We start from the raw sequence: 20,007 nt of genomic DNA, 5'->3' as shown, positions 1-20,007 counted from the left end.
AGAAAAGCATATTTTATATTCTATTAACTTATAATGTAAACTCATACAGAATTCATGAAATGCTTTCACTAATTCTCATCAAAAAAGATTTTCAAAATTCATGAATGGTATGAGCCTTTTTATAATGAACAAGAAATACCAGTATCTTTTCTTTAGCTCAAAGAGTAGAGAACTTCTTATTACAAAATGCCTTATTTCATACCACAAATTTTCATGGAGTTTCTTTTAATATGACTTTATAAAGCACAGTAAGTAATTTGTATGGATTATTTAATCATACAATGATTATTAAATGAACTAAACAGAATTATTATATTTTATCCTAATGAAAAATTATGTATAAGTACTTTTCCCATTCATTTTACAAAATAGCTATGCAAGCAACACCATTAGAATCATAACAAAGTATTAGCTCAAAGAATGCATAAATCATGCCTCTCTGTTTCCTAGGCCCATGGCTGAATGAATTTTTCATCACCACATCTCTCTTTTTTATGTATGGTGTTTTTCATGATTACATCTGAATTAAAGATTTTCTAATTTGAGGATGATAGTTAAACATTTATCAAAATGAAGTGAAAGTAAGCCTTTTTAAATTGTGCCAAAGGAAAGTGGCAGCCCAATAGGAATTCTATCGGGGAGACAATTCAGAGCCATTTTCTTTCTCATCATACTGTTGATTTTAGTCTGGGCCACAGATATGTTGTGTAGCATAGAATTTAACACTGGCAGCTGGGCTCAGAGACCAAATGTATTATCCAATGCATGAATAATGTGTGATATAATTGTGAGAGGATTTTTTTTTTTTTGAAGAGTTGAAACATATTGTAAGTGGGACAAGTTAGGCTGACCTAGTTTCATTTCACTTAAAATGTTGCATCTGAAAATTGAGAAGACATTTATTGAATGCCTACTTAATGACCGGTACTGAGCTCTTATATATATATATGTATTTCGAGTTGCTTATGAGACATCAAATCTAAGTCTAAGAGGTCCGTCTAGAATTTCTTAAGTCCAGAACTAAACTGATTCTTTCCCACCCCCATCATCTGACCTGCTTCTTTTCCTCTGCTTCCTATATTAATAAATGTACAGCCATAACCCTAGAGACCCAAGCCAGGACCTGCGTGTCATTGAAATTCCTTCCTCCCCTTACTTTCCTACACATAATTTATCATCAAATCAAATTGATTTAGTCTCTGAAAAGCTTCTTGAATTCATCCCTTCCTTCACAAAGCTCCTGGACTAATGCGGCCCTTTGTTTCTGTCCCGGACTATTTCAAAAGTCTAGTCGGTCTTCCTTCCTCTCTCTCATTTCACCAAATTCCATTGTTCCCCGTGCACTGACAACAGAGCAGCTTTCTAAAGTGCAGATCTGAGCACTGAGATGTCATCACGCTTCATATCTTTCACTGGATCCCTGTCGCCTATAAAAGTAGAGCCATGTTCAAATTTCACAGAACCATCGCCCTTGTTTCCTGCTGTCCTCTTCCTTTCTGTTTATGCCCGAGGCTCCAGTCCCCTTCTACATCTGCCAATTTACCATGCACTTTCAGGTCCCTGCGCCCTTGATGCTCCCCTGCCTGGAATTCCTTTTCATCACGTATGAATGAAAACAATCTACTACTTCCTCAAGATCCATTTTAAGGACCACTTCCTTGATAAAGCCTTTCTAGATGTATCTGTTTAGCTTATTTTTTTCTCTTCCCCCTCACCCTATCGCATTCTGCACACGTTATTGTTATAGCTCTTGCCACAATTGCAAATACTTTTTAATGGTTTCTATTAGACATTGACAGTGGCAAGAACCTTCTAATTAGTGTCTGTCTTCAATGGCTCCTCATTCTAACCTTCCTTCCTCATTGTTTCCAGATTACCCCAAAACTTTCGATACTCCTTCATTGTCTATACTACAAAGTCCAGCTGGTGGGCATCTTACCGCTCTTCACCCCCCACCCCTGCTCTTCACTCTCCATTTCCGGCCCCAATTCCATCACCTGTGCCATGCATCCTACATTCTTGTACACAGCAAGTCACTCCTCAGTGTACCATGGTAGTTCATACTTCTGTTTATTTTTCCTTTTTTAAGGACTGTTTTTTACTTCCTCTCCAGATGGTCTATTCTTACTTATTATTTGAACGCTCACAAGACACACAAAATCTCTACAAAGCCTTCCCTGCACTCTTTGGTGAGCTCATTGACTTGTTTCTCTACTTCCAGAAGATGGGCACAAGGCCTTATCACACTTGGAATCTTGTTAGCAGCCTACGTGGTCTCCTCGTTCCATACTTCTCTTCAGTTAATCCTCAGCACAGGGACTGTAGCGATTCATTTAAAAGGAATGTCAGATCTTGTTAGTCTTCAACTCAAAACCTTTCACTGGGTCATCCGATTCAATCCTGATGAGGCCCTGCATCATCCAGCCTGTGTCACTTCTCTGACCTCATCTCCTACTACCACTCCCCCTGCCCCAGCCTCACTGGCTGGCTGCTTTGCTCTTCACTGGATTCCTCAGACAACCTCCTGGCTCTGGGCATTTGCACTTGCCTTTTCTCTGCCTGAAACTTTCATCTCCAAATAATCGCGGGGCTTACACCTCCTCCCCTTCAGGTGTAAGCTTAAATATCAGGTGTTTACTTAAATGTCACACTGTCATTGAGACTTTTCTCAACTATCCTCAATGACACTGTACTTAAGTCTTTCCCTACCCACATTCCTTATCCTCCTTCATTGCTTCTATTTTCTTCACGTCAAATATTTTCTGTTTTATTTCTTATTGGTTTCCCTGGAAAAGAAGCTCCACAGAGCACGGATTTTTTTTTTCTCTTTTGTTTTTTTGAGCTATCCCTAGAGCTTAGAACTATTTCTGGTGTAAACAAGACTCAATCGTATATGTTAAATATATACACACATTCATGCTATAAAGTACTTGGATGGAGAGTTCATGTTTGACTCAATTCCATGATTCCATCTGAGAATGATTCCTGGCACATAATCATTAAATCCACAAAAGTTTTTGATTAATAAATGAATGTTTTTGCCAATCCTTGAATACAAAGTAGGAGAAGCTACTTAAACATGCAGCAGTATATTTGCTGGATTACTTCCATCTAAATAGAGTTATCTAAATAACTTAAGCTAGGTGGAAAAATGGCCAACTATTATTATTGGCTAGTGATCACAAAGTTCCTCATTTATCGGAAAAATTATTGGAAGTCAATCCACTGTCCATGTCAATGGGATTGTTGTTGTTGTTCCTTTGTATTTCACCCTTTGACAACTTCATTCTTTTATATTATTGAAAGACAATGTTGCTTTTCAGCTCTGACTGGGACATTACAGAAAATTCTGATGCCACGTATACAGAGTCAGGAATTCTGATTCAATTAGTTGGGGTGCAGCCTGAGCATGCATAGTTTTTAAAAAGTCCCAGAGAAATGGAAATGAAAAACCTGGATCAGGGACCAGAGTTTGAAAATTGTTGTATCCCAGGCTACCTGGTCAGATCTCAATGGTTGCCACACAGTACCTTGCTCTCACCATGACTGGTAAAGTTGAAACAGTATTTTACATAAACTCAACAGAAAACGAGAAAGGCATATATGTAGTCATTTTTAATAATGCAAAACTGCTAAATTTTTTTCTGATGTAAATGATAGATTACTTCATAGTTTTAAAAGTTATCTTAGTGAGCTTATGGCTATATCATGTGTAAAATACATCTTTTTACTCCTTAGCTATTAAATTATAAGTGTGAATAAAGGAGAAAAGCTGACATACAAATGGGCAAATTCATTATTTTCTTCTATAAAACTAAATCTTATGGAAGGTTTCCTCTTCTCTGTGAATCAAAGTCCTATGGATTAATTTATCATCAAAACTAGATTCAACTTGAGAGAGAAATTTAAGAGTCAGCTTGAGAGAGAGAAATGAAGTTTTCAGACTGGACGTTAAATGATTTTAGAAAGAATTTTTATCTGCCACTTATTCCTTTTTAACAGAACAGTGAAAGATTGATAGCGATGGCATCCTAACTAACATAAAATAACCCCATTGGTATGTATGGTGATTTAAATTTGTCTGTCTAGGAAATTAAGCAGTTAGTTACAATTTACTATGCATGTAGAGCAAATACAGAATATTAAATTCATTTTATACAAATACTTCAATTTCTATATTTTTACACAGAATGAGTTGTGTACCAGACACACACGCATTATTGCATATGTATGTTACATTCATATGCATTTATATTTCTCTCTATATAGAAATGTTATATATGTAATATTTCTATAAAGAAAATATAATCAGCAGTGCCTTAGAGGATGGCGTATGTTTCACCTACAGTTTGTAGTAGCTATGGCTCAAAAAATGCCAGTTTTGTCTCTTTTTCGTATTGAGTCATTGAAGAGACTTATAGAGAGAATTGGATTTATTTCCACGGTTACACGGTCTGCATTTTTAGTAACACCTGGGCCTTTGCGTCCTTGTTGAAAATGAACTGTTCCCAAAGCCAGACTGTGTGGGATGAGTTGGAGAAAAAGTGACTCTTCTTACTCATCATCAAATGAATAATGACAGCAGTGGTGTTAATATTAGTGGCACCTGAAGCAATAGTGATCCGTCATCACTCCTCCTTCACTGCCCAGGGAAACTATGTACCCACGGCTTCTGGGAGCTTCCAGTTGTGCAGCACAATCTGAAATGAGGGTACATCCAGGTTGTAAAAAGAACTGAAATACTACACTACCACATTCCATGACTGGGGCAAAGAAGTCTGGCGTGTTTAAGAAGTTCTGTGATTTGTGTTTAATTCACTCCTCTCAGGCCATTGTCTTTAGGTCATTTTGGTTCTCACTTTCAGAATATGAGTTTGTGGTGCCTTCAGGTAAACAAAACTAGATGCTTCTTGTTTTTCTCACTTCCACCCCTGTCTGTAACTCTCAGAAGATAAAGGAGTCCATATGTCATGAATTTGCCGGATTCTTAACAAATGAAACTCTTATCTCCTCTGTCAAGCTCTTAAATTCATTAGGACCCATCTCTATATACCAAGACAGATAAATGACAGTGAATTTAATAGAGAAACATGTGAATGTATATTCACCAAGGTTTATTTGTACATAGCTCAATACAGGATAAACTCCATTTATTTTTGCCTTAATGCCATGAATTAGAGAGTTGAAATACTTCAAATTCCATTTGCTTATCCTGTCATTTTTGTTAGATGTGCATATTTAACCTTTGTTTTTTCTTCTTCTTCTTCTTTTTTTTTTTAAAGCTTTTTTAAACTAAGGTAGGCTGAAAATAAGTGTGAAAAACCCCACACTTCTGTGACTTTCTTGTATCTTTGTTGTTGTTGTTTTCTTTCTTCCCCTTTCTTTTCTTTAAGGCCCTAGTGTTTGTTTGCTTTAAATTATGTTTAAAGTTAACCAGCTTGAAGGAGAGATATTTGAGGCCTTGGAAGAAAATAAATTTTTCTCTACAGAAGCTTTTGAGTCATCTCAACCCCTTCTCCCATCTCTCAGATAGAATTGAGGGTGGTTTTTGTTTTTTTGTTTTTTTAGGGTTTTTTGTAATAAAAGGAAATGTTTTGAAGGTATAAAAATGATTTAGGTGGGAGCTCCTGGTGGCTCAGTCAGTTAAGCGTCTGCCTTTGGCTCAGGTCATGATCCCAGGGTGCTGGGATCGAGCCCTGCATCGGGCTCCCTGCTTGGCAGACAGCCTGCCTCTCCCTTTGCCTCTGCCCCTCCCTGCTTGTGCTCAATCTCTCTCTGTCAAATAAATAAATAAAATCTTTTTAAAAAATGATTTAGGTGGAATTCAATGAGGTGTCCTTAAAAAAAAAACAAAAAAAACAAAAGCACAGGGCTTTAGAGTCAGACAGACCTGGCTGAGTAACCTGGGTAAGGAGCTGGGTATTTCTGCACATCCTTTCTATTTTTCATAAAAGGTGAATAGTCCTATCTCACATGCTTTCATGAGATTAAATCTAATTAGAAAATATACAGAGTATGTATTATATTGTAGGTCCTTATTCAAAAATAGGAATTCCATTTCATGTTTCCACTTCCAATGAACATGACGAAATCATTTTTATCTAAGATCTTGTTGATTTCTATACTTTTAAGTGACTGAGGTTGTGTTAATGAATAACATAGGTTTAAGAACCATGATTTGACTATTTTGTGTCATCAGATGATGACTGCTTCAATGGAATAGATATTCAGTGACCTGAAAACTGTTAGTACAGCCGAAGCACCAAAAGAATCCCCTGCAAGCAAAATTTCAGATCAAGTGCTTAATTTCTTATCAAAGCAAAACCCATAGATTCTTGGCCCTAGGAAAGAACGATTTCAGAACAAACAGCTCTATATTCAGTTAAATTGCCAGTAATAGTTCTTTTGAATTGGCTTATAGGACTTAACTGAAGACATTCAATTGTCATTGGTGGGGATGGGTGATTCTGAAAGCAAAAAAAGACCCCAAAAAGGAAACCTGTATTTGATTTAGTGTCTGGATGAAGTAGGTAGGGTGTCTCCTGGACCTGTTTTGAGGGGGAACCAATCCAGATACATTATCTGTTTAAAAACAGTGTCTCACCGCTGTCAGTGTCTGGAGCTGCTCTAAAAACATAGAAGATTTGTCATAAAACCTGAAATAGAAGGTGTAGTCTCTGGCTGCAGAATGCACCCTGGCATGAAATGGCCATGTCGGCATCTGGTTAGTAAATTACCTCAGCAGAAAACACTCTCCTTTGTTGACAAATGGTCTAGCTGCTTTCTCAGTGAGACTGGAGGATGAGAAACTTCTGGAAACATAGTTTGTATTCAGTCCCTAAATATGGAAATATGTTGAAAAGTCCTCCAATCCAGGTGGAATCATGCACCAAATATGATTATAAACAAAGTCAATGCTCCTCTTCATTCTTTTCTTTAAAAGCATAACTAAGCTTGAGAACCTAAATTCTAAAAACGCTTTTGCTACAGTTTATTAATATCAAAAACCAATAAGAAACAAATTTCACATGGCATTTTATTAAAATAAATTTAAACAATGAGATTTCTAAGTTGAACGATTATTTTAAGGCAGATTTATCAAATAATACTATCTAAGGCTGAAGCAATTCTTTCCCAAGTAACACTAAGAGAGAACTAACAATGCCCATTCTTTTTTTTTTTAAAGATTTTATTTATTTATTTATTTATTTATTTATTTATTTAATTGCTAGAGCAAGAGAGGGAGAACATGCAAGAGTAGGGGGAGGAGCAGAGGGAGAGTTACAAACAGACTCCATGCTGAGTGTGGAGCCTGACATGGGGTTCATCTCAAGACCCTCAGATCATGACTTGAGCCGAAATCAAGATTTGGATGTCGAACCCACTGAGCCACCAGGCGCACCAAAGCCCATTCCTTTTATTTGGACTATGTCAATATCAAAAACAAATAAACTAAGAGTTGAAACAGAAAAAAAAATGCATTTAATTAAACAGTGTTAGAATTTGAAGAGAACATTGATATTCTCTATTATAACCTATTCATAATACAGACAAGGGTATAACATATGAGACCTAAACAGGTTTAGAAACTATAAACTCAACTCTTTTTCCTACTTTTAAGTCTAGTGTTTCTTCTCTCACACCAAAGCTCATCTCCATGTTTAGTGAGCAGTGAATGGATTTATATGACAAACATAGAAGGGCCATGGAGGGGATGAAAGGCGAGAAAGGTGGGCAGTATAAAATTGTGCAGATCCTTCAGTGAGAGACTGAATAGTTGGAACTTTGTTATGTAACAGGGATCCACTGGAAATAGTGTGGAAGCTATATGAGACAGCTCTCAAGAAGCCCATAGGACAACCTTAGATCTTTAGGTTTACACTCTGGCTATAAAACTCAGAAAACAATTTGCCACCCATTTCACATTCTACACTTGAGTCAGTTTCTCTTCTTCATAGTGCCTGGGTACCACAACTATAAGATGACAGCAAGAGGTGTATAAGGAGATTACACTCTCCAGAAATAGATAATATGATGTATATTTGGAGAAGAAAAGAAAAAGGAAAGACATTATGCAAGCCTATTTCATTCTCCACTTAGTTCTCTTTATTAAGACTGAGGTTCCCCCTTCTAAAAGACAGTACACCTTGAAAAATGTGGTCAACTACTCACAATTTCTGAAACAATGTAGCGAGAGAGGCAGTAGAGTAAGTATCTACTTGAAGCTAGTGGACCTGCAACAATTTGCTGCCTATGCCCAGTCTTTGAGCCTTAATTATTTGTCTACAGAAAGAGACTATTAATTGCCTATACTAATACCGTGTACGGCGGAGGGCGGTTGTCAAGCACGAGTGGGACGATGTACATGGAAGCACCTAGCCTAATTAGAGTCACAGCTGTCTTTTTTAAAAATCTTAAATTGGACAGGTCGTCTTATGTTCTGAGAACTATGATGATCTGGATATTTGTTTAAGGGCCAAAGATGGGTCAAATAAATAGAAAACTTAAAAATTCACCTCACCTCATCTAATATTCTATCATCAGTAATCATTTAAACAACAGCAACAAAAAATCAATTTGCTATGTAAGAAAGTGATCGTGCAAGGAAGCATTTAATATGGAAGAGAACTCTTTATTGTGTGGTAACCATTTCACATCCCAGAACCCTAAATATATTAGCAAGGAATTATAAAAAGATCATATGGGACTTCCACTTCCAGTTATGATATAGAAAGTCCCAGGAAATCATTGCTTTCATCCTAACAACCAAAAGAAGTTGGATAACCTCAAAACCACAGAGTTCTTTCTTTTCTAATCCTTCAGAGAGCTGAGGATGCAATGAAACCTAAATAAACTAATTTCCAGAAAAATGACAAGCCCTTCATGAGAGAGAAGAGTTCCCCAGCTGTTCACATTTCAGGCAAAGTAGCAGAGGAGGAGGGACCTGCCACAGAAGCGGGTAAGGAGAAACCGGCTAAACTTTTAATGAACTTTTAATGGCTGTGCGTAGGCTGGCATGAGAGATTTGATTTCCAAGGAGCCTAAACCACAGAGCAAATCTGCAACCACCCACCAAATATTTCCCACAAGTCTTCACCGTGTGCTTGAGAGTACTATGCCAGAAAATCTGGGACAAGTCAGGAGAGCTGTGAGAGAGAATCTGTGAGGCACAGAACCTCCCCTCAGAATAACACAGCACCCGCTGGACGGGAGGGGGACAATGGCTAGGAGAGCTGAGAGATACAGGTCTCTCAGAAAACAGGCTGAGGCAGGACATCAGGAAAACCTTTGTGACATTCTATTCTTTCATAGCATGTAGATAGCTAGCTGCCCTTGTAAGGCTGGGGACTGGGATGCAGGACTGAAAGAAGTCTCTAGAGTTGAAACCAGTGAGGCAGGATTGAAAGAGGTCTCTAGAGTTGAAACCAGTGAACACACTTTGACATGTGTTCTGCCCAGTTAATCAGAAAGCTGGCAGCTAAGCTACAAAGCAGAGGAATACTGTTCATGGAACAGAGAGATGGTGGCTCAGTTCCAAAGTACAAAGAAAACTCATGAATTTAACCAGTGCTCAGATCCAAAGATGCTCAAAGGAAAGTCTAGATCCTTCCTTAAAACATGTGAAGCCCATGATGAAAGTCAGCCTAGTCCAACTCCTTATCATACCGATATAGTCTTTCACTCTAGCATCCAAATAAAAAAAGGGGGAATAACGTTTTTTGGAAGTTAATATTACTTCAGACTCTTCTATTCCTTGACACAAAAGGTCTTGCATACAATAAAAAATGGTGAGATATTGGGGGGCGCCTGGGTGGCTCAGTCGTTAGGTGTCTGCCTTCAGCTCAGGGTGTGATCCCGGCGTTCTGGGATCGAGCCCCACATCAGGCTCCTACACTGGGAGCCTGCTTCTTCCTCTCCCACTCCCCCTGCTTGTGTTCCCTCTCTCGCTGGCTGTCTCTCTCTCTGTCAAATAAATAAATAAATCTTAAAAAAAATGGTGAGATATTAAAAAGCAAGATAAGGGGCCTATAGTCAATAAAAGAAAAAGTCAATAGAAATAGACACAGAAATGGCCCAGATCGGACAAGGACTCTAAAATAGCTACGACAAAATTGCTACAAGGTATGTTGCAAAAGATATCATAAAAGGCAACCTATTATACTTGAAGATGGTAAGTATTGTAATAGACATAAGTGGTATCACAACACATATGAATAATTGAACTGGTAGTAAAACAAAGGCAAGATCTGATTTACGAAGTATCATTCCAATCATATACTGTATTTAGAAGCAGAAGAAACAGGGGCGCCTGGGTGGCACAGCGGTTGGGCGTCTGCCTTCGGCTCAGGGTGTGGTCCCGGCGTTATGGGATCGAGCCCCACATCAGGCTCTTCCGCTATGAGCCTGCTTCTTCCTCTCCCACTCCCCCTGCTTGTGTTCCCTCTCTCGCTGGCTGTCTCTATCTCTGTCAAATAAATAAATAAAATCTTTAAAAAAAAAAAAAAAAGAAGCAGAAGAAACAGAGAAAGGCAATCCAAGAAGATGGAATAGAGAATACAGAGACAAGTGGTTATGAAATGGTATTGTATAGCTGTAAAGCAGTGAGACTTTCCAACTTATAGGAACAGACAATTCTAGGGGTGGGGCAGGGCAAATTCATGGGTGTGTAACCTGTACATTCACACAGAGCCCTATGCCCCAAGGAAACTTTGCTTGGTTTAATGCTTTGTGGTGGGCAAGCTGAAATTCTTAATCTTTGAAAAGAAGACATCACATTTTTATTTTGCATTGAGACCCGCAAATTAAGTAGCCAGTCCTGAGAGGAGGTGACCATCAGGAGGAGATTGTGAAAGGCTCTGAATAGACCATTTGACAAATTAAGGTGATCATATGTCACGGGTTCCCCAGAACAAGCCCAGTTTATACGTGTCTCATCCTAGTTTTTCCTGTCACTTTCTAGTGTCCTGACTTGAGCATACAGTGTATGGTAGACTATGCTGCATGAAGGAACCTGGGGATATTTTGTAACAGTGATGTGTTTTGAGTACATATGTTTTTCCAACATCCTTTATAGATTTCAGTGTGAAGAGTAAATTGAAGTATGGGGGAAAAGCCTCATTAGAGCAGTTAGGGGGCTTTTGTAAGCCACAAATAGTGGTGACCTAAACCAAAGAAAGGGCTGAGGGGAAAGAATGAAGTAGAATATGTTAGATTTGGTAAGTTTTTGGAAGCAAGCAGTAATGGAAAGAGAAGGATCAAGGATGACATCAGGCTTCCAATTTAAAAGATCGATAGAAAGTGATGCTCTTGTGCTAGGTTCGAAGGCAGTGGAAGAGATGGGTTGTTGTTGGACATGTTGAATTTAGAATGGCTGCGGGATAAACGTACAAGTGTGGATTAGACAAATGAGTATACTGGTCTGGAATTCAGGCTAGAGGCCAAGGGTGGAGGTATGGATTCAGGAAACACGTGAAGCCTGTCTGTTTTCCCCTGGGTTTATTTATGACAATGGGTCCTGGTGTTGTCAAACAGGAGCTTGTTCCTGACAGGAATTACCCCCAAAATGATGTGAAAAAAAGGTGGGGGGGGGGGAGTCCTAAAATTTGTTTCAAACTCTCTCCAGTGTTTGTGCTAAAAGTAAGGTATCGTTTTTCAAATGTGACATCACTCAGTATCTCTACCTTCTTGCCTTTCCCCTCCCCTTTCAATTTTCCTCTTTATTTTATAACAGAGGTACCTTATGTTATCAATAAATACCTTGGCATGTTTGGGATTTTTTTTTCCCCTTTTGCTCTGAGGTATGTTCCTTGCTGTTATTTTCTAATTTCTACTCTGATTGATAACCTACTGCTTTAATCTTAGGACAGTTCCTTCTTTATCTTCAATTATTTTCTTATAATATTTTCTTATTTTCTTTTTTCTATTTAATCATAAAATTTTCCTTATTCTTCTTTTAAAGAAAAAGAAAATGCTTTAAATGCTCCTTTAAATTTAAACTTCCAAAACTAATACAGAGATTTCTCCTAGCTCAGATAGTTTTGCTGAAGAATTTTACAAAACGTTTAAAGAAAAACTAATAGAGGGGAATTGCGTCAACATGATTAAGAGGACCTACAAAACACTACAGTTAACAGTAATATATAATCAATAATGGTAAAAGGAGGAATGCTTTCCTCCAAAGGTCAAGAACAAAGTAAGGTGGTCTGTTTTCACTTTTATTCAACATTGCACTAGAAATTCTAGCCACTGCTATATGGCAAGTAAAAGAAATAAAATCCATACAGATTATCTATGTGGAAAATCCCAAGGAATTTACGAAACAAGCCAAATCTCCTAGAACTAATATGTGAAATCCATAAGGTTGGATATTAGTTCTAAGATGGTTTTTCTCTTGAGATTTAAAATTACAAATCCAATTTCTTTATTGATTACAGCCCTATTTAGATCATTATTTCATCTTAGTTAAATTTTGGTAATTTGTGATCTTCGAAGAATTGGTCAATTTCTTCTAAATTGTTGAATATTTGAGTGTAAAGTTGTTCATAGTATTTCCTTATTATCTTTTAAAGGCTGCTGAATCTATCCTGTATTTAATTTCTTATGTTAATGATTTGTGTCTTCTCTCTTTACTTTTACCAGTCTTGGTAGAAGTTTGTCAATTTTATTTATTTTTCTTGAAGAACAGCTTTTTTTTTTTTTTTAATTGAACTTCTCTGTAATTCCCTATTTCAATTTCATTGATGTATTCTCTTATCTTTATTATTTCCTTCCTCTGATTGCTTTGGGTTTATTTTGCTCTTTTTTTTTCTAGTTTCTTGGGATAGCAATTTAGAGTATTCATTTGAAATCTCTCCTCATTTTCTAACATAAGCATTTATTGCTATAAATTTCCCTCTCAGCCCAGTTTTAGTGGTGGACAACATATGTTGATATGCTGTGTTTTCATTTTCATTCTGTGTATTTTTAAGCTTCCTCTGACCCATGGGTTGGTAGGGGTATACCATGTGTTTAGAGATTTTCCCCATTGTCTTTCTGTTATTGATTTCTACTTTGATTCTATTATAGTCAGAGAACATACTCTGTATTATTTCAATTATTTTAAATGTGTTGAGCTTTGTTTTGTGGCTCAGGAGATGGTCTGTCTTGATGAATGACCCACGGGCACTGAGTGTTTTCTGCTATTACGAGGTGGTATGTTCTCTACATATCCACTAGATCCTATTAGATGAGTATTTTGTACAGAACTTTGATATCTTTGTTTTCTATTAGTTCTATCAGTTGCTGAGAGGGGACATTGAAGTCCCCAACTATAATTGTGGGTTCATCTATTTCTCCTTTCAGCTCTGTCAGTTTTTCCCCATGTATTTTGAGAGGACTTTGTTTCGGGCATACACATTTAGCATCACTGTATCTTTCTAATGCGTTAATCCTTTTATTGTTATGCAGTGTTCCTCATTGTCTCTAGTAATTTTGTTTGCTCTGAAATCTACTTTATCGGATATTGATATAGCCATACATGCTTTTATTTGATCAATATTTCCATCAGTGTTTTTTCCTCCTTTTAATTTCAGCATAGTTATGTCGTTGAATTTGTACAGCATATAGATGGGTCATATCATGTCCCCATTCTACTGATCTCTGTCCTTTGATTGGTATATTTGAAATATTTACATTTAATGTAATTATTCTTATGTTAGGGCTTAAGTCTTCTATTATTTGTTTTGCAATTTCTTTAGGTTTTCATTTTTCTGTTTCTCTTTTCTTGTATTCTCGTAGATTACTTCAACCCAAAGAATCCATCTTGATTTATATACAGTGTTGTCGAGTGTATCTCTTTGTACAGTTTTTGCAGTGATTGCTACGGGTATGACAATATATGCATGTGACTTAGAACATTTATTGGTATCAACATTTTTAAAAAAGAATTTATTTGAGAGGAAGAGAGAAAGAGAAATAGAGGAGAGCACAGGAGCAGGGAGAGGGGCAGAGGGAGAAGCACGGTGACCAATGTGGGGCTCGATCCCAGGACCCGGGATCATGACCTGAGCTGAAGGCAGATGTTTTACCTACTGAACCACCCAGGCGCCCCTGGGATCAGCATTTTACCACTTCAAGTAAATTGTGGGCACTTCAACAATTTTGCTTGCTCATCTCACAGTATTTTTGACAGAATGGGCAAGTGTCAGGAATGGCAAGGAAAACAAGTGCTACTCCTGTCTGCTTATTACTGACAGGGCTTCTAATCCACCCCCCTTTGCTGGGTGTGTCAGGCTCACCTGATGTTGTCAGACAGATTTGTGCTTGACCTGGCAGAAATATGAACCTACCTGGGCTGTCTTCTTTTGACAGGTTGAGCATTGGGAAATGCAGGGTCTGGGCAGCCATCTTCTGTAGGGCAGAGTGTCACCATGCTGTTCTCCTAGTCCTGAGATCTCAGACCAGCTTACCTTCTGTAGGGGATACAAGGGATCCAGGCCCTGATCAAGGGGAAGGGTATGACAGGAGGGTCAGTAACAAACAACAAGCTTTATTAGGTGGTACTTAGATAGTTTTGCATGAGAGGGGGCAGTGCCCTACAGCCTATGGTGAGCAGGCCACCATCTAGAAAGGGAGAAGGGCAAGGGGTATTGAAGAGGGAGCTTGTATGTCTGGGTGTTGTTACTCAGCAGTATAGTGGGAGTCTCCAAAGAGTAGCAGTGACTTGGAGCCTTACAATTGTAAGGCCTTATCTTATCAGTAGGTAACTGCTATTGGGTGAGGCTTTGTGGGGCATGAAAAGTAGACAGGCTCTAAATAGTAAAAATTGTTTGCTTGACCTATTTTTAAAATAATTGGATGTGTAAAAACTTGAGTTTGGCGCTAGCCAACTTTTGAGCTAACAAGTCTTAGCCTGCAGTGAAGAGACAACCTAGGCACCATCTTCGGCTCATTTATGGAACACCTCTTTACCACCTTGCAGAGTTCTCCTTTGGTTGTCTCTATTTCTCTCAGCTTTATTTAGATATAATTCACATATCATACAATCAATCCACTTAAAATGTATAATTCAATATCTTTTAGTATCTTCACAGAGTCGTTGCATCTATCACAACAATCAATTCTAGAACATTTTCATTACTCCAAATAGGAACTCCAAACCCCTTAGCCATTCCCCACCAATCCCTTCCATTGACTCACCAGCCCAAGTCAACCACTAGTCTACTTCTGTACTTTCTGTGCCTATGCTGGAAATTTCATATAAATAGAATCATACAGTATGTGGTCCTTGGTCCTTCACTTAGCATATCTTCAAGATTCATCCATACTGTAGCAGTACTATTTTTTATTGCCAAACAATATTCCATTTTATTGATATATCATATTTTATTTATCCGTTCATCATTTGATGAGACATTGAGGTTTCTAATTTTGGCTATTATGAATAATGTTGCTATGAATATTTGTGTACAAGCTTTTGTGTGAACATATGTTTTTCATTTCTTTGGATATACGCCTGGAAATAGACTGCTGGATTAATGGTTACTCTGCGTTTAGTCATTTGTGGAAATGCCATATTATTTTTCCAAAGGGGTGCACTGATTTACATTCTCACTACTACTGTCGTGAGAGTTACAATTTCTCCACATCCTTTCTTTATCTGTTTTTTTTTTCTTTTTGATCATAGCCATCCTGCTGCATGTGAACTGGCCTCTAATTGTGGTTTTGAATTGCATTTCCCTAATGATTAGTGATATTGGGCATCTTTTTGTGTGCTTATTGACCATATGTACATATTTCTTGGAAAAATGTCTATTCAGATCCTTTGTCCATTTTTAACTGTATTTTTATCATTGAGAATTCTTTATATATTCTGGATACAAGTTTCTTGTCAAGATTTTCTATATATAAAACCATGTTATCTGCAAACAGAGATAGCTTACTTCTTTCTTTCCCACCTGGATGGCTTTTGTTTCTTTTTTCTTGATTACTGGTTAGAACCTCCAGTACAATGCTAACTTCTTTACCCACGTCCACTTATCATCAGAAACCCACCTCATGGTGTTTCAATATATGTCTTATTTCCTGTGCATCTTGTTTAAATGCTTGGTTAATTTCATACCTTGGAATGTGCTAATTTTCAGAGATAATAGAAAATACGATTTACTAAATGAAAGTTATGTAATATGTAGAGGTAGGTTATCACTATGTCAGTTCTGAATGAATGTTCCACAGACATTCTTATATTGTTCAGTTTGTGCATTTTCTATTAAATTTGCCTCCGGTAAAAGTCTCTATGTGTATGAATATTGATTTTTAGTCAACTGAAGAGGTTAGAACAGGCTAATACCATCATCTTTTAAAATCACTTGAGTTTCTCTAAAGATGTTCTCTGTAGAATGAGAATGCAATGCCCTTGAATTGCCACAGTCGTATTTTGAAAAGGTCATGTAGGACTATTGGTTATAAAATTGATGAAACTATTGAATTATTTATTTTACTACAAAGAAAGAAAATAATTTTGGCATGGCCCATATGTATCTCCATGACTCTTAGCTGCATACGTGAACATATATATTTAATGTTTATTGTGCACCTGCTGTATCACTGTATACAGTGATTCTAAAGAATGAAGAATCCCTCCATGTGAAAGGAGATCACAAAATGAAAACTAAACATAATACGTGATCCTGGACTGGATCCAGAATCAGAAAAAATGATTGCTGTAAGAATCATTATTGGGACAATTGGTGAAATTTGAATTAAAATTAATATATAATTAGTGTATCAATGTTAAATTTCCTGATTTTGGAACTCCACTATGGTTATAAAAGTGAATGCAGTTAGGGACAAAGGGGCAGGAAATTTGCAACTTTCTCTTAAATGGCTCAAATAGCAGTAATGATGATGATGATGATTCTAGCTCCCTGTATATAATTATCTCTGTCTAGATATAATAATGATCTCTGTCTGTATATGTGTCTATAGACACACAGATATAGATATAATATATAGATATGAGAGAGAAAAAAAAATGAGTGATGTAGCAAATGTGACAAAATGTTAACAATCCATGAAGGTAAAGGGTACATGGGAGTTCCTTGTCCTGGTTCAATTTCTGTAAATTTGAAGTTATTTCAAAATCAAGAAGTTAATACATAAACTGTTTTTTGCTGTCTTCAAGGAGTGTATAGTCAGGTTGGGGTTACAAGACCTCCTGTCAACATAAAGAATGTGTACATTCAATTGGTAACAAGACAATATAAGAGATCATTTCACCAAATCAGTGACATTCAGTCTCCGCTCTGTGCCAGTCACCTCAGGCTATGATCATGAAAACACAGAGAATTTCTCCTCAAATATCTCACAGCCTGATAGGAGAAAAAGAGACTCCTAAGCAAATATTTCTACCTGGGAGAAGAAATGTACCACCAGAAGTATCTGTATGCTTCAAAGGAAGAATTGGCTCTGTCTATGGGTGCTGTGGAAGCTTGAGGAAGATGTTAATTATGTGTTGGCTTTGAAGGGGTAGCAGCATGAGAATGGGCCTGCAAACCTGACAACACAAGGAGGCGATTGACATGGGTCCCAGCTGTTGAGCTTTGAAATTCATCCCTCACCCAATTTTCAGAGGCCAGGTTCCTGTGGTGCGAATGACCTGACTGGGTGCAGCAGGGAAAGGAAAGTCAACTTTGGCTCAAGGACCCCCGGAAGACTTTACTGAACTTTTCCTAAACTGCTAGGCAACCAGGGTGATTCCGCCCAAATTTCTTCTTTCCTCTCTTCGGACTTACACTGGAGTCTGATAAGGCTCCCAGCTTTAGCAGACCTCCTTCTCTTCATTTCTCTTTTCTCAGACATTTTCCGTAATGCAAATTTAATAGCATCCTGGTCTCTGATTCTGGGAAAATTAAATTGGGTGGGTAGGAGTCTTATGAAGTCAGCAGTTGGGATAAAAGATGTTTCAGCAGGCAGCAAAACGTCATGCCAGTGTTATTCTGGCTGCTGTACTCACACTAGAAAAAAAAAAAAGGAATCTTCTTACTTCTAGGAGTGATATGAAGAAGACACATTTTCCACTTCTTGTCAAACACAGATGAACCCCCTTTCCTTCTCACGTGGGAGCCCTCATCTCTTGGGAAGCCATTTCTCTCACCACCATAGACCTAGGCTTTTGACCAAAAAAGGAAGGCAGATTTCTAGAACATAAAGGTTGATTTTTCCAGGAGGATATGGAAAGATGATAATTATATTTTTGTTCTCAGGAGTCTCCTATAGGATCAAGTACACAGCAAAATATATCAATAAATTGCTCTGCCATAGAGATTTGGGGGAAATTTGTGTACTTCTGAAATTTCAGACCTTCACTCACCATTGACCAAGGCATAGAATCAACCTTCTCTATGAATTCCTTTGGCCAAATAGTCAGGGTTTGTCTTATGTATACTTCTTGGATGGGATAGGAACCTTCACAGCTAGTCTGTGATATGTCTTAGACAAACCTAAGGTAATTTCAAATCAATTTCTCAGGCTATATAGTCCCCATCCTGATTTGAATTTATGTATGTTCTTCCTATTGGTTATGTTTTTGTTATATTTATTGGAAATTTCCCTGAATTTTTTTTTTCTTTTACTTTTATTTATTCATGTTTTTGGTATCCAGAATGTTTTTGGTAATTTATTCTTTATTATTCTTTTCATGTATTTTGTTTAAAAAATGTTAGTCTAAACCACAGTCTGATAATTTTAATAGCTGTGTATTATACATTTCAGTCCATACAAATTTTAAAATATAAACTATAAAGTAAGGCTCTCTTTTCCTCCCATATAAAAATCACTTTCCCAGCACCACTTAATAAATAATTCTTTTTTTCCCCACCAATTTATGATTTCACCTTTACTATATATTAAAGCAGTATCTATGATAGGTGATTTCCTGCTGTATTTATTCTGTTCATTTTATCTGGCCATTAGTTCTTCTGCCAAAAATGTACTGTTTTGATTATCATGGGCTATACTATACTTTGATATCTGGCAAGAACAGGGCACAGTAATAACTTTTCTTTTTCAAAAAATTCTTAGTTGTTTAATATCTGCTCTCCCCTTCCTGAATTTGAATTGAAATTTCATAAAGCCAATAAATTACCTTGCAAAGAATTGACAAGTTTATATTGACCAGTCTTCCTGTCAATAAATATAAAAATATCTTCATGAGTTTATCAGCAAAAGGTGATACTTTTCTTTATGTATTTTAGTTTAGGTCAAGAGTAATCTTTTTTTTTTTCTAAAGGGTGGGGGGCAGAGGGAGAAGGAGAGAGACTCTGAACTGAACGGGGGCTCAATCTCTCCACCCTGAGATCAAGACCTGAGCTGAAACCAAGAGTCAGAAGCTTAACCATTTGCCCCACCCAGGCACCCTGGGTCAAGAATAATCTTCAGTGTTTTGTTTGTTTTTTTTAAGATTTATTTATTTATTTCAGAGAGAGAGAAAGAGAGGGCACAAGCAGGAGGGGCAGAGGGAGAGGGAGAGAAAATCTCAAGCAGACTCTGTGCTGAGCGGGGAGCCAGACGTGTGGCTTGACCTCAGAACCCTGAGATCACAACCTGAGCTGAAACCAAGAGTTGGTCGCTCAACCAACTGTGCCACCCAGGTGTCCCAATCTTAAGTGTTTTATATTTTTGTTGCTTCTGCATAAATGATAAACTTCTATTACATATTTACCTAGGTATTGCTGATATAGAAGAGATTTTTTTTTTCCTAATCTTATCACCTGACTGCACTTTTTCAAAAGATTGAATATTTTCATTTTTTTCCTCTCAGGTTTTCTTGTCATACTTTTATACCAGCAAGTACTAATAATTTTGTTTACAAAAGTCTATTTAGATAGTATCGTGCTTGTGTAATGCTTCTTTCATTTTTTCCTCTCGTGTCTCTCTCTGGAGTAGTGTGTTCATGTTATGAAATTATCTTGAGCTTTTGAATCACATGCTGTAAAATCAGTTTCTGTAGGTTGAGAATGAATGACTTCC

At 37.4% G+C, this 20,007-nt stretch overlaps 1 long non-coding RNA gene across 2 annotated transcripts in view; it reads left to right on the top strand.

Moving 5' to 3' along the window:
* Positions 1-20,007, top strand: part of LOC123001477 (uncharacterized) — a 427,451-nt gene that overhangs the window by 290,824 nt on the left and 116,620 nt on the right. Inside the window, exon 9 of one of the 2 annotated variants that reach the window (XR_008956189.1) lies at positions 8,824-8,959. The exons of the other annotated variant lie outside the window; for it this stretch is intronic. This is a non-coding gene — a long non-coding RNA (uncharacterized LOC123001477). The remainder of the gene's footprint in view (positions 1-8,823; positions 8,960-20,007) is intronic. 2 annotated transcript variants of the gene reach the window in all.

This window comes from Ursus arctos, unplaced genomic scaffold (genome assembly GCF_023065955.2).
Source record: "Ursus arctos isolate Adak ecotype North America unplaced genomic scaffold, UrsArc2.0 scaffold_29, whole genome shotgun sequence".
Classification (NCBI taxonomy): Eukaryota; Metazoa; Chordata; class Mammalia; order Carnivora; family Ursidae; genus Ursus; species Ursus arctos.
This window is presented reverse-complemented; position numbering and strand designations above follow the sequence as displayed.